We start from the raw sequence: 13834 nt of genomic DNA on the forward strand, positions 1-13834 counted from the left end.
AACTACTTCAAATTACTGACTACAAAGGCTTGCTAAGATTTTCTAAGGTCCTTAATATTGAGTTTTGAGTAGAAAACAACAGAAAATGACCCAAAATTCAAGGAAAATCTTATCTTAGCAAACCTCTATTTGCATCAAATTATTACAGAATATTTTAGTGGCTTTAAAGTGTTTGGTATCCTTCAATTTTAAGCTTCAATTTAAATGGGATTTGATATAATTTTAAATGATGATAATAACTGGAAATCAGTGCAATCGAAAAATTTGTACCATGGCACTAACAACACACCCTCCAATAGTGCAACGTATCGAACTACTCATACTACGTCTACGTAGCTTATATGTAAGTATTTACAACGAATGATATGTTCATCGATATTTCATTATTACAGATCCTACAAAAAGGGGCTACGTGCGGATATTATGATAGGCAGTGTGCCATGTTAGGAGAACTAAAACTAATCACCTGGAGGATTCTTCTAAATGGATTCATCCCCGGGTTTAACGAGTATTCTACACATGCATCTCTATGACAACAGCATTCGGGGGGAGGATTTCTAATGCAGGTCCGCTAACTACAGTGGTAGGAGTATGGTTGCTTGCTAGTTGAATTCGGATGAAAATTGTTAGATATTATCTATTCAGATACAGCCTAGTTCCCGGCTATAAATAATTCTCACGTTTTGTTCTACGAAAAGCCTGAATGCAACTGAAAATGCATAATGAAAATCGGACTGGATCCAATTTCGTAAGTTTTTTCGAAACACGATTTTGCTAAAAAAAACTGGACAATTGTGAAATGAATCTGACATTGTATAGTATACAAGCATTGACATCAGGCCAACGTTAAGCCGAAGCAAGTGCTGATTTACTTCAGCAGTGAACATACAACGGCAGCTGACAATAATTCAGAATTATTCCTCGAGGGAGCGGTGGAAAGTCAAGGTGGTTGACAATGGTATATGCGGCTGAGTGTTGGATCATCATCATCAACGGCGCAACAACCGGTGTCCGGTCTAGGCCTGCCTTAGTGAGGAACTCCAGACATCCCGGTTTAGGGCCGAGGTCCACCAAAACCCTAAACTAAACCCTAAAAAGTTATCTGGCGTCCTGACCTACGCCATTGCTCCATCTTAGGCAGGGTTTGCCTCGTTTTTCTACCATAGATATTGCCCTTATACACTTTCCGGTTGAGATCATCCTCATCCATACGGATTAAGTGACCCACCCACCGTTACCTATTGAGCCGAATTTTATCCGCAACCTGACGACCATGGTATCACTCATACATTTCGTCGTTATGTAGGCTACGGAATCGTCCATCCTCATGTAGGGGTCCAAAAATTCTTCCGAGGATTCTTCTCTCGAACGCGGCGAAGAGTTCGCGTTTTTTGATGCTAAGAACCCAGGTTTCCGAGGAATACATAAGGACTGCCAAAATCACAGTCTTGTACAGTAAGAGCTTTGACCGTTTGGTGAGACGTTTCGAGCGGAACAGTTTTTGTCAGCTGAAATAGGCTCTGTTGGCTGCCAACAACCGTGCGCGTATTTCATCATCGTAGCTGATATCGGTTGTGATTTTTGACCCTAGATAGGAGAAATTATCAACGATCTCAAAGTTAAACAAGGCCAGGTTAAAGGGGACGCGAGTGAGTGTTGGATAATAAATAATAATAATAATGCTCACGATCAGACCATAGCAGGGTTCTTTCTTGTTCTTCAGCCTTTGTCCCATTCACCAGTTGGTTCTATCAAATGCCTGATCTGGATGCAATCTCGAGGCTTTTAAATCCCTATCCAACGTATCAAGCCACCGTTGTTTTGGCCTACCTTTTGGTCACTTATCATCGACTTCGATGTTCAGACCAATCTTCGCAAGTGAATTCTCGTTGGCGTGAAGTAGATGATCATACCGTCGAAAACGCCTCTCTCGCAGTTTTTCCACGATCGGTGAAACCCCCTATCGATCGCGGATATCCTCATTTCGGATGTTATCAAAACATGTCACGCCACTAGTCCAACACAACATCTTCAGCTCCATTACCGCCAGACGCCGTTCATTGTATTTTACAGTCTGCCAACACTCAGAACGACAGGACGGGCGACATCACGACATTTTAGATTTGAGACGCTCGTTGATACGCCTGTGGCGTAGCAGATTTAGTAATAACAGATGCTAACACCCGTGATCTCCATGGCGTAGTAGGCTTGGCCAACCAATTTAGATTGTCAAAAAATAATTGAGTATGATTATAAAGTCGCGAACCATCGGCCGGGCAGGTCGTTTTAATTTAACAGAAAATGTTCATTTCAAGTCTAAATTTAAAATAATAATCATAAATACAAATCGTTCAACCTATCGCATTTTTGATGGACGTTTTCATTCAAGTTGATCAAATTTGCAGAGTGAGAAGAAGCAGCTAAATCGGTGACCCCGAAGAACTCGCCCGATTGATTGGAATGAGGAACAAGTCGGGAAACCGGAAGCTGGACGCTTCAGGTGAATTTCTTAGTACGTAGCACGTAATATATCCATATATTGGGTTGGGGGAAAAATAATGTCGCATTTTGTCAATAGATGGCGACACTTAAACATATTTTGTGTTGTACTTATCGCATGGGGGGGGGGGACATCTGGGATACAGGTGTCCCTTTGACAGTTTTATGATCGTACGTTTCAGTCTCAAGTTATAGCGCGTCAAAGATGGAGTCCACCAAGGAAAAAATTCGTCATATTTTACAGTTTTACTACCTGAGTGGTAAAAATGCTACGAGGGCGGCCAAAAAATTTGTGAAGTTTATGGGTCCGATACTGTAACGATTCGCACAGCACAGCGTTGCTTCAAGCGAGTTCGTTCTGGTGTAGTGGATGTCGAAGATACACTCCATACTGGTAGGCCAATCGTCGTAGAAACCGATGAAATCGTCGAAATCATCTAAGTAGACCGGCATGTGAGCATTCGCTCGATTGGCCAGGACCTGGGTATAGACCATAAAACCGTTTGGAACCATTTGCACAAGATTGGATTTCAAAAAAAGCTGGATGTTTGGGTGCCACACGAGTTGACGGAAAAAAATCTCTTGGACCGAATTAACGCCTGCGATGCATTGCTGAAACGGAACGAATTCGACCCATTTTTGAAGCGGATGGTGACTGGTGATGAAAAGTGGATCACGTACGAAAATCTCAAGCGGAAAAGATCGTGGTCGAAGCCCGGCGAGCCGGCGCAAACCATCGCCAAGCTCGGATTCACGGCCAGGAAAGTTTTACTGTGCGTTTGGTGGGATTGGAAGAGAGTCATCCAATATGAGCTGCTCAACTATGGCCAGACCCTCAATTCGGTTCTCTACTGTGAACAACTCGACCGTGTGAAGCAGGCGATTGACCAGAAGCGGCCAGGATTGGTCAATAGGAATGGTGTTCTGTTCCACCAGGATAACGCTCGGCCTCACACATCTTTGATGACCCACCAGAAGCTACGGGAGCTCGGATGAAATGTCCTATCACACCCATCGTATAGTCCGGACATGGTACCAAGTGATTACCATCTCTTCCGGTTCATGCAAAACGCTCCTGGTGCTACCAAGTTGGCCTGATAAGAGGCTTGCGAAAACCGGCTGTCTGAGTTTTTTGCAAATAAGGAGGGGGAGTTTTATAAGAGGGGGATAATGGAGTTGCCTTCTAAATGGCAACAAGTTTGTGAAGAAAAGGGCGTACATTTGACTTAAATCGGATAATTCTAAGTATGTCAAATAAAGCGTTAAAATTCGATCGCAAATATGACATTACTTTTTCCCCAACCATAATATTATGTGAGAGTATCCACTTTCGGGTGATATTGACATTCATAGTCTTACATTTTCAAAGAAGCAGTAACTTTGACGTATTATAACTTTGTTAGTAACAATGTGATTTCCACCAAACTTGGTAAGATCATGCTCTACATTATATGATAGTCTCTGAGAATGGCGCCCTTGAAGAAATGATCACTCGCCCCCCCTCCCCACCTTTCCAACAAATGTCAAAGCTAAGACCGGTTTCCAAAAGTTCAAACCGCGACCTTTAATTTGATACCCCACATGACTACATTTGATGAAAAATAATTTTACCCCCCCCCCCTCCCCCTTTGCATGTATGGGGACCCCCCTTAGATTCAACGTAAAAGGATGTAACTCACTGTATATGTGAACGTTCACAGTTTCCATCTTTCTACCAAATTTGGTGTCAATCGTTATAACCGTCTCCGAGGAAAACGCGTGTGACGGACAGACAGACAGTAAACCGATTTTAATAAGGCAGGTTTGTGTGGAAATTTGCAATCGCAACGATTGTACCCAGATAGAGCGAGGCAGCGCAGTTAGGACACAGGGCCAGTTGGGGCTGTTTTTTGTGTGCTGCTCGTTGCGAAGACGGCGAAAAGTGGCTAAACCCTGCGCCAGAAGGAGCTAGACGCAACACCGCGAACGCGGCTTCGAATGAGCGATCGCAAGGAATTCATTTCGCGGAACGCTGCCGTTGTGGACGTGACCGCCATGTAGTTAAATTCTGCCGAGGACACCGACTGGAAGAGCTGAAATCATTGATCAGTCCGTTGAGCCGCCGTCGAGGATCAATCGCACGCTCAGAAGCCCCATGCAACCGAGCTTTCTGCAACCGAGTGAAGACGAAGAATTTTGGTGTGCGCGTATTTTCTGTTTTGAGGTGAGCTCTCAATTTTTCTGCAAATCCGCAAACTGAGTGCGAGTGCTCCGTCGTTCCCGACCCGCAGCCACACAGTGGAAACCTGATATAAGTCCTCAGCTCAGGGCAGTCTCCAAAGAAAAGCCGACGACACGGCTTGCCGCCAGGAACACAGTAGCAGTTCGAACCCCAGCAGATAGCACTAGCCCGACAGCTCCGTCGACGAGTGCCAGGGTGCCAGGATCAAACGAACATTCCCGGCTAGCATTAACCATATTTAATAATAATTATAGAATTAATAATAATAGTAATACCGCCGCAAGAGACGGCGGCGATATTTTTTAAATTCGCCGTTGCCGTTCTCGTGGTCGAGTTTTATTTTGGTCTGCCCTTCAAGCGTCCGCGCCTTTTCTCTTTCGTACTGGTATTTGGGGGTGCGGTCTGCCGTCGTCAAATTAGGCTCTGCTAAAATTCGGTACAGCCGCGTCCCCGACACATCTTGCATCGGTTAACTTTGCTATTGTCATGTCTCTGGACAACAAAGACGCGGCAGGCCCATCGGACCCTCAAGGGACCGCCCTCGCTGTACGCGTCCATCCTTTTTGGCGAAGGAACCCGGAGCTGTGGTTCGTCCATCTGGAGGTACAATTCCAGATGTCCGGAATCACAGCGAACGTGACCAAGTTTAACCACGCCATGGTAGGCCTGGATGAGGAGACCATCTTCCCTGTGGCAGACATTGTCAAAACGGTCTCTTACAATGTACTCAAAACGGAGCTGGCAGGTTTGACGTTGGGCGATCGAACTGCCAGCCAATTGCTTCGCGAAATGAGGCAACCGGGTGGGTCGCTCTGACTTCAACGACGAGAGCACCCAGGCGGTCCTCACGTGCGTCTCGGGATCTTTGGAGGCGCTGGCCGCTACGGCTAATAAGGTGCATGAGGTACACGCGTATCCCACGATAGCAGCCGTTCAGCAGCCTTCAGAAGAAATAGGCGAGCTGAAGCGCTAAATCGCCGCTCTTATAGCCTGCATGGGGAAAATGAGGGCGAAGTTAGACGCTCAGCGTTCGCACAGTAGGCCGCGAGTTCGCTCCCGGTCTACCGCCCGAAAAAGGCGATCGGGTAGCAGGTCATCAGGAGAGCCTACGTACCCAAGCATGTGTTGGTACCATCGTAGATTCGGCGAAAAAGCTACCAGATGTACGCTCCCATGTAAATTCGCGCTTACCTCGAAAAACTAGGTCCGCGGGGGGTCCTGGCGACGGTCACCCGGAACACAACGCCCCGTCGCCTAACAATTTATGACTCTCTCAGCAGGCGCAATTATCTTGTTAATACTGGTGCGGAAGTTTTGTTTCTTCCCGTACCCCGGCACCACCGGCTATCCCCACAACCTTTGAAACTTCCGGCGGCAAATTCCTCGCGCATTAACACATACGCTTACAGGCAAGTGGACGTGAGTCATTCATCCTGGCGGACGTCAGCTTCCCCATTTTAGGCGCAGACTTCTTGTGTCACTATGGGTCGCTTGTGGACTTGCAGAACAGGTCCATTATAGACTTCACAACCAACCTTAATTCATCAGGCAAAATCTTATCCCACCCCAACAACAATCTTTCCGTACTTTTGGAGGACATTACTGACTCTCGTTGTTCGGGCACTCCTCCAAAAGTTCAGCCAGAGTACTACCGAATGTAGTCTTTCTAAGCCAGTGAAGCACAATGTGCAACACCACATTAACACCACTGGTTCCTCTTCTCAAAGGTGCGTCCCTTTCCACCTCAGAAGCTGGCGATTGCACGGAAATAATTCGAACAACTTATGCAACAGGGTATCTGCAGACCTTCAGACAGCTGTTGGTCTTCCCCACTGCATACGGTCCCTAAGCCAAACGGCGAATGACGCCCCTGTGGGGATTATAGAAGGCTAAAAGCACAGACTGTTCCTGACCGATATCCCATTCACCAAACCCCTGTAGCCCCAGAAGACATTCCAAAGACGGAAATATGCACACCCTTTGGACTCTTCGAGTTCACACGGATGACTTTCGGGCTGTGCAATGCGCCGCAAACCTTTCAAAGGTTCATTCACTCGGTCCTGCAAAACCTCGACTTCTGTTTCGTGTATTTGGATGATGTTTTGGTCGCTTCTTCCTCAGAGTCTGAGCATTTAGCCCATCTCCAGTGCATTTTTCAACGTCTCCTTGAGGCCGTCTAGTCCTAAATGTTGATAAATGCAAGTTTTCCAGATACAGGTGAGATTTCTCGACCACTTCATTTCCGCTGACGGATTACAGCCCGACCCAGACAAGGTGCAAATGATTACAAGCTTCCCACGTCCGAAAACTGTGAAGGAGTTGCGAAGGTTCTTGGGCATGCTAAATTTATATTGTGGTTTCCTGCCCAAAGTCGCCCAACACCAGTCCTTTTTGAACGCATACTTGTGTGGCCCCAAAATAAAAGACCCACGAGAGATTATGTGGTCGCGTGCTTGTCAAATTCGGACAACAACTGACTGATGGAAGCCCAAATAAAAATTTCGAGAGTTGGCATCTTCCGGTCGAACCTCTCTCTTTGCTGCGAGTACTCGGAAAAGCGACCCCGGCTACCTTTCGCAAGGAAGCATTCCACGCAGTTCACGACTTAACGCATCCAGACCTGAGGACGATAAATCGACTAGTCACCGAAAAATACCGAAAAAAATATGGCCGCTGCAGCCTCCATATGAAGGCCCGTACCGTGTTCTCAAGCGGGGAGAACATTTCTTCTAGCTCGAGATAGGGGGACACGAACAGGCTCTCTCCTTATCCAGGCTGAAGCCTGTTTGCGCCCCAAAGCAACGTCGCATTTGCTGCGGCGAATGATGGGGAACGCCGTTCCGGGTTCAGTCGCTGAAACCCCTAAGTAGTACGTAGTAAGGGTCTTCCATATGGTTCCTTGAACAGAATTTTTGCTGGTTAAATTTGCCTACGATTGCGAAATACCTGTAAGTTTCTATAGCTTTTTTTTGCAATATTTTTGGTTCTTTTGTTTTTAATTAAACTATCGTTGACGAATTTGGGTGATCTTTTTGGGTGCTTTCTAAGCGCGGGGGGGGGGAGGTAATTTCTTCCTTGGTAGGAGGTGTGCCTCCAATTTTTTGTTTGTCTTCCTGTATGCTTAGCGCAGGTCAAAGCTGCATGTGTGAAAGCAATATGGAAGGGGATGTAATAGTACCCCCCCCCCCCCGCTGATAAGTTTTTGATAGTTGGAGACAACCCAGGAGTGTTTGGTACAGCAGCGGAGACAAAGACCCCGGAAATGATGCTTGAAAACCCGATAAAAATACCAAATACAGACAGTATTCGGTTTTAAATGTCCGAATCTATACAAATCAGGACAAAAGGGAGCGCATGGATCCGTTAGATCTGTACATGCACGCAGAAACCCTCAACTACAGCAAAGATATTGTAAATATATGTGAGAGTTTCGTGAGAGTCGCGGTATTTTTCAAAATGGCGCGTGCAACTAACCTTTTCACAACGGATCCACGAACCAATGGACCTGGCCACAAGGCCTTCATACTAGTTAGTGCGGCGTGCCGCTATAGAATCATTAGGGGTGTATCACTTAATTGGATGGAAGAGAGAATCATTCAGAGTCCAACGTACAAGTGATCAAATCCCAGAGGTTCAGAAGTGCTGACAGTGAAAACAAACAGATCAAAATACCCACGGCCACTGTAAAATTAACTTTTCTGGGAAAATCGCTGTCTCTGTCAATTGAAAAGCCCTATTTCAAAATAGATCCCCTTGAAGTGAGGGAAAGATTTCAGCGCGTGGGCTTAGACTGGCGAGGTTGGGGGACGAAAATCCGGGGCCAAATCTTGCTTGAAATCTTCGCGGAGCTGGACATCTTACTCGCCAACGTTGAATGCGTGCCCACCTTCCGAAGCAAAGGACTAGGCTCAATAGTCGATCTAACCTACCTCAGTACCTCGTTGGTAAGAGGGATGGCCTGGCGGGTGAGTGAGCACTATACCCACAGTGACCATCACGCCATCTTTCCCCACATCAACAACGAGGGAGGCGGAAAAATCAGAATAACTGGGTGGTTCACTGGAGCTTTCGAGGAAGAGACATTCCTGGCGGTTTTAGAATGAGATTACGACCCGAATGGAACGGCGCTAGAAAAAGTGACCCGATTATGTCAACGGATAACTGAGCCCTGCGAATCTACAATGCGGCGTAAGTTCCAGTTTCAAGTGAGGAGACTTTACCAAAGGACCAGAGGGAAGCCAGAACATCAGCAGTCAGGGAAAGAATATCTCGATCTTCGAAGTAGCCTTAAGAAGGCTATACGGGAAAGTAAGACGAACTGCTGCAAGCAGTTGTGCCTTCAAGCAAATACGAACCCGTGAGGAGTTGCTTACAAGGTTGTAATGAACACGATGGACACAAATCACCCCAAGTGACGTGCCCGCGACTATTGTTCAAAAAATCGCAATTCTTTTCCCACAAAAAGAAGAAAGCGGACCTCATCCGATGGTTCAACAGGACGTCTTCAAAATTCTCGGGGTGACCGACGAGGAACTACGGGAGATCTGTTGGCGAATTGGAGACAATAAGTCTCCGGGATTGGACGGGATTCCGAACAAAGCCATGAAGTTGGCTACTAAAATCAGGCCCGCATGGTTCATAAGTACATTTGAATCGTGCATGGTTGAAGGAGTGTTTCCCGCTCAGTGGAAGAGGCAGAGGTTGATTCTGCTGCCAAAAACCACCTGGCTTCATATCGCCCTATCTGTCTTTTAGACACTATGAGGAATATGTTGGAGAGGGTGATATACAACAGACTGCTTCCGTTCGTCGAGCTAGCGGGTGGTCTATCGAAGCGGCAGTATGGGTTTCGAAGAGCGCGGTCCACGATTGATGCCATTGCAACGGTCGTGGACCTGGCCCGGGAGACATCGATCGCTGGTAAGTGCTGCGCGATAGTAACGCTGGATGTCAGGAATGCCTTTAACTCAGCGAAATGGGGTTCGATTAAGGGCGCCCTGGCTAAACTGGGTGTCCCTGGTTACTTAGCGCGGATAATCGAGAGTTACCTTTCGGAGAGACTTCTTTGGTACGAGACGGACGACAGACCGAAGGAATATACTGTGACAGCTGGTGTTACCTAGGGCTCCGTACTGGGGCCCCTGCTATGGGTGCCAAGGGAGGCAACATTGATTGGTTTTGCTAAAGACCTGGCAGTGGTAGTAGTTGCAAAAGACAACCAGGACGTGGAACTGTATGCAAGTGAAACCATTCATGCTATCAAAGCATGGCTCCAAATGGTGAAATTGGACCTGGTGGAAGATAAGATGGAGGCGGTCCTTATTACCAATCGCAGGAAAAACAACACTGTCAAAATCCGCGTTGGTAATCATGAGGTTGTTTCAAAATCGATTATTAGATACCTGAGTGTAATGATCGATGACAAGTTGAGCTTCAAGGGGCACCTGGACTATGCGCGCGAGAAGGTAACAAAGGCTAATTCATCTTTAGCAAAGATGATGCCAAATATTGGAGGGCCGAAATCTAGTCGCTGGCTGCTTATCGCAGGGGTGATGAAATCCATCCTGCTGTACGCGGCTCCTTTCTGGGCGTATGCACTGAATAACATAGCAAACCAGAGAAGCGTAAGGCATACCTGCCAATCGGGCTGAGGGTGTGCAGTGCATATAGAACGGTATCAAGTGAGGCAGTGTGTGTTATCGCGAGGATGATTCCTTGGATAAGGAGGGTGAATCCGGCCGAAGTGACCGCGTACTTCCTAAAAGCCACTAGGAAGGTACTGTACTGTACAGATTGCGGCAACGGTGGGATAATTCCGAAAAGAGCCGCTGGACCCATACACTGATCCCGTGTATTGAGAAATGGGTCGAGCGCAAGCATGGACAGTTAAATTACTACCTAACGTAGTTTCTCACGGGACACGGTGGATCCAGAAAGAACTTGCATCGCTTCGGATTGGATGAGTCTCCAGACTGTCCCGGCCACTACACCCGAGGACCCGGAGCATGTTATGTTCCAGTGGCCGAGATTCGCGAATGAAAGAAGGAGGTTAAAGGATGCACTCAACGCAGTTATCGGACACCATAATTTCGTGGAGGAGATGCTGACGTCTGGAGCAAACTGAAATGCGATAAACGGAACAGTAGTTAGTTAGTTTAGTTAATTGGGGGGAGCCGCAGCTCCGAGCAGTCAAGCCATTGTTAGGCCCATTGTACTATCCCCGTAAGTTGCCTATTCAATTGCTTCCCGCCTGCGGTGTTCGCAGGCTTTAGCGAATCTGAGAACATGCTCCAGAGGCAGAGAGTGTGCAGATTCTTCATTGAAGAAAACCTTGCCAAGGTGTCTTCGTCTGAGATCTGAGGATGCCGGGCAGCTGCATAAAAAGTGCAGGGGCATCTCCTCCTCCCCTTCACATTGGCTGCACACAGCCGAAACCACTACCCCAATCTTTTTCATATGGTAGTTTAAGGGGCAGTGTCCCGTCAAAAGCCCTACTAGGGTTTTGATGTCCCACTTCTTAAGGGACAACAAAAATTCCGCTCTAGTGGCCCTAGGTTCCTTCACAAGGATTTTCGCTTGCCGGCAAGAGTCCAAATGTCCGGAACAGTAACTGCCATACAGGAGAAGCTAACGGAATTGGAACGAGCTCGGAAAGCGCAACAGGCCCGTGACTTAGTTGCACTGGTGTAAACCAGAGCGCTCCTCGCGAAGTAATACTTCACGGTGGTCCCGCGAGGATATGGGCGGAGTAGTGAGGGTGGTTTTAGTGGGTAAGAATCCAACATACTGCTGTAACTTGACGAAGTAGCATCCTTATTACCTCTTTGTGATTCAGGATGATACTACACACCTGAAAGCGTCTATATATATCTGTGCAAGGAAGTAGACACCACAGACACTAGTAGGGAGTTATAAGCATCGACATGCCAATGAAACAGGAGCTAGTTTCCTACTTCTAGGCTCTGAACTACCGAAAGGATTAATCTATAGAGTGATACAACAGATAGTTCTTAATTTCTCTGCTAGGCTTGAATTTGAAAACCCTCGGGCCCACCATGGTTCAAGATTCGAAAGTCCTTGTAGAAATCGAGACATACCTTCGGCAAGGATAAGACCCTTCGAATTACTGTAAGTACTTTTTAGGTAAATGTAAAGCCAATGTTCCCACAAAATAGACTTCGTTATCACATCAGTTCCAGTGAGCAGGACAGTTTCTACGCAGTTACTGAAATTTTAAAGGAGCTAAATAGGGCTCGCGTTCCAATTCTTATGCGAACCTCGTATTTCGGAGTTGTTTTAAAGAATTTTCTTAGAAAACCGATTTATTTGTCGAGAATAATAACCCTTCCCTGTCGGTCACTTTATCCTTGGAGAACATGGACTAAGTGTTTTCTCTAACCCTTGTCAACTATACAGCATTCCTTAATCAAGCCTCTGGGCCTTTCTATTTGGATTCGTTCCATGGCTACCATTTACACAAAAGAAACAACGGTATCAAAGCGAATTATTTTCTAACAACGTGAGTTTTCACTTTGCGATTTTCGTGGTCTATATATTCCTAAAATGAAGATTATCCTCTCCTTTATTCTACTGACATAATAGAGACACAGAAAAACACATTTTCAATATAAACAAAGTCAAAAGCAAAGTCAAATTTCAAAGGTAAATCCCACGATGGCCGAATTCCTTCGAATTTCTTGCCTTTTTTCTTTCATCCTGTGCTACTTTTAGACTCCTTTCGACACAGGGAATGTTTTCAACATTTTCACGGAAACATCTCACAAACTCATTTCAATAAATTCTTCAAAAAGGATCCATCCGTCATATTGTATTCTCTGGCACGTTATCAAGATAATTTCGGGGGCTGAACACAGATTGGCATTGAGAAGTCTTAGAAAATTTTCTTGTTTTTTTGATTATTTTTATGAATTTACTTTGATGAACTTTTGTGTGGATGTTTGAATCAGGATGTAAGGAATTACTCGTAGACACGTGTGAATAGGTAGTCCAGGAGCGATAACGCGATAGGGCAGATGGGTTCTGTCCGGGGGGATCTCAAAGTTGAGACGTGGGACCGTTCCGGAGCTACCGTAGGTGATGCTGACGAAATATCTACGTAGTCACTTCAATGCCTTGATGACTGGACTCTGGAATGCAACACCTTGGTCATTCGGACTTAATCATATTCATTAACCTGAAACCGTGGGAGAAGACCAACAAACAGTCTTCACTGCCAACTCCAGCAGTTAAGCCCTAAGTTTTGATCCTCCGCAAGAAGGTTTCCTGAGATGGACTATCCGGTATCCGGTCTAGGCCTGCCTTAATAAGGAACTCCAGACATACCGGTTTTGCGTCGAGGTCCACCAATTCGATATCCCTAAAAGCTGTCTGGCGTCCAGACCTACGCTATCGCTCCATCTTAGGCTGGGTCTGCCTCGTCTTCTTTTTCTACCATAGATATTGCCCTTATAGACTTTCCGGGTGGGATCATCCTCATCCATACGGATTAAGTGACCTGCCCACCGTAACCTATTGAGCCGGATTTTATCCGCAACCTGACGGTCATGGTATCGCGCATAGATTTCGTCGTTATGTTGACTACGGAATCGTCCATTCTCATGTGGGGGGCCAAAAATTCTTCACAGGATTCTTCTCTCGAACGCTGCCAAGAGTTCGCAATTCTTCTTGCTAAGAACCCAAGTCTCCGAGGAATACATGAGGACTGGCAAGATCATTGTGAGACGTTGACAACAACCGTGCGCGGGTTTCCTCATCGTAGCTGTTATCGGGTGTGATTTTCGACCCTAGATAGCAGAAATTATCAACGGTCTTAAAGTTGTATTCTCCTATCCTTATTCTTCTTCGTGTTTAACCAGTGCGGTTCGATGTTTTTGATTGATTCGTCTTCGGTGCGTGATCTCGCGCCGCCTGCTCGATTGGGATGAAGGCAGTCATGCTTAGGATGCTAGTTCGAAAGACAACTCTCTAAGTCATCATCATACTTCACTAACCTAGACAAAGGAGACAAGTTTTCCCTGTACAACGTGTCTCAGCAGTTGCCGCATCCGCCAAGTGTTTGCTTGACTACATAGCAAAAAACCCCCTGATAGCTTG

General features: G+C 46.3%; 1 protein-coding gene across 1 annotated transcript in view; it reads right to left on the reverse strand.

The window, feature by feature from the left end:
- Window positions 1-13834, reverse strand: part of LOC119660384 (ras-specific guanine nucleotide-releasing factor 2-like) — a 323473-nt gene that overhangs the window by 78909 nt on the left and 230730 nt on the right. The gene's annotated exons all lie outside the window — the stretch shown is intronic.

Source organism: Hermetia illucens, chromosome 6, assembly GCF_905115235.1.
Source record: "Hermetia illucens chromosome 6, iHerIll2.2.curated.20191125, whole genome shotgun sequence".
Taxonomy (NCBI): Eukaryota; Metazoa; Arthropoda; class Insecta; order Diptera; family Stratiomyidae; genus Hermetia; species Hermetia illucens.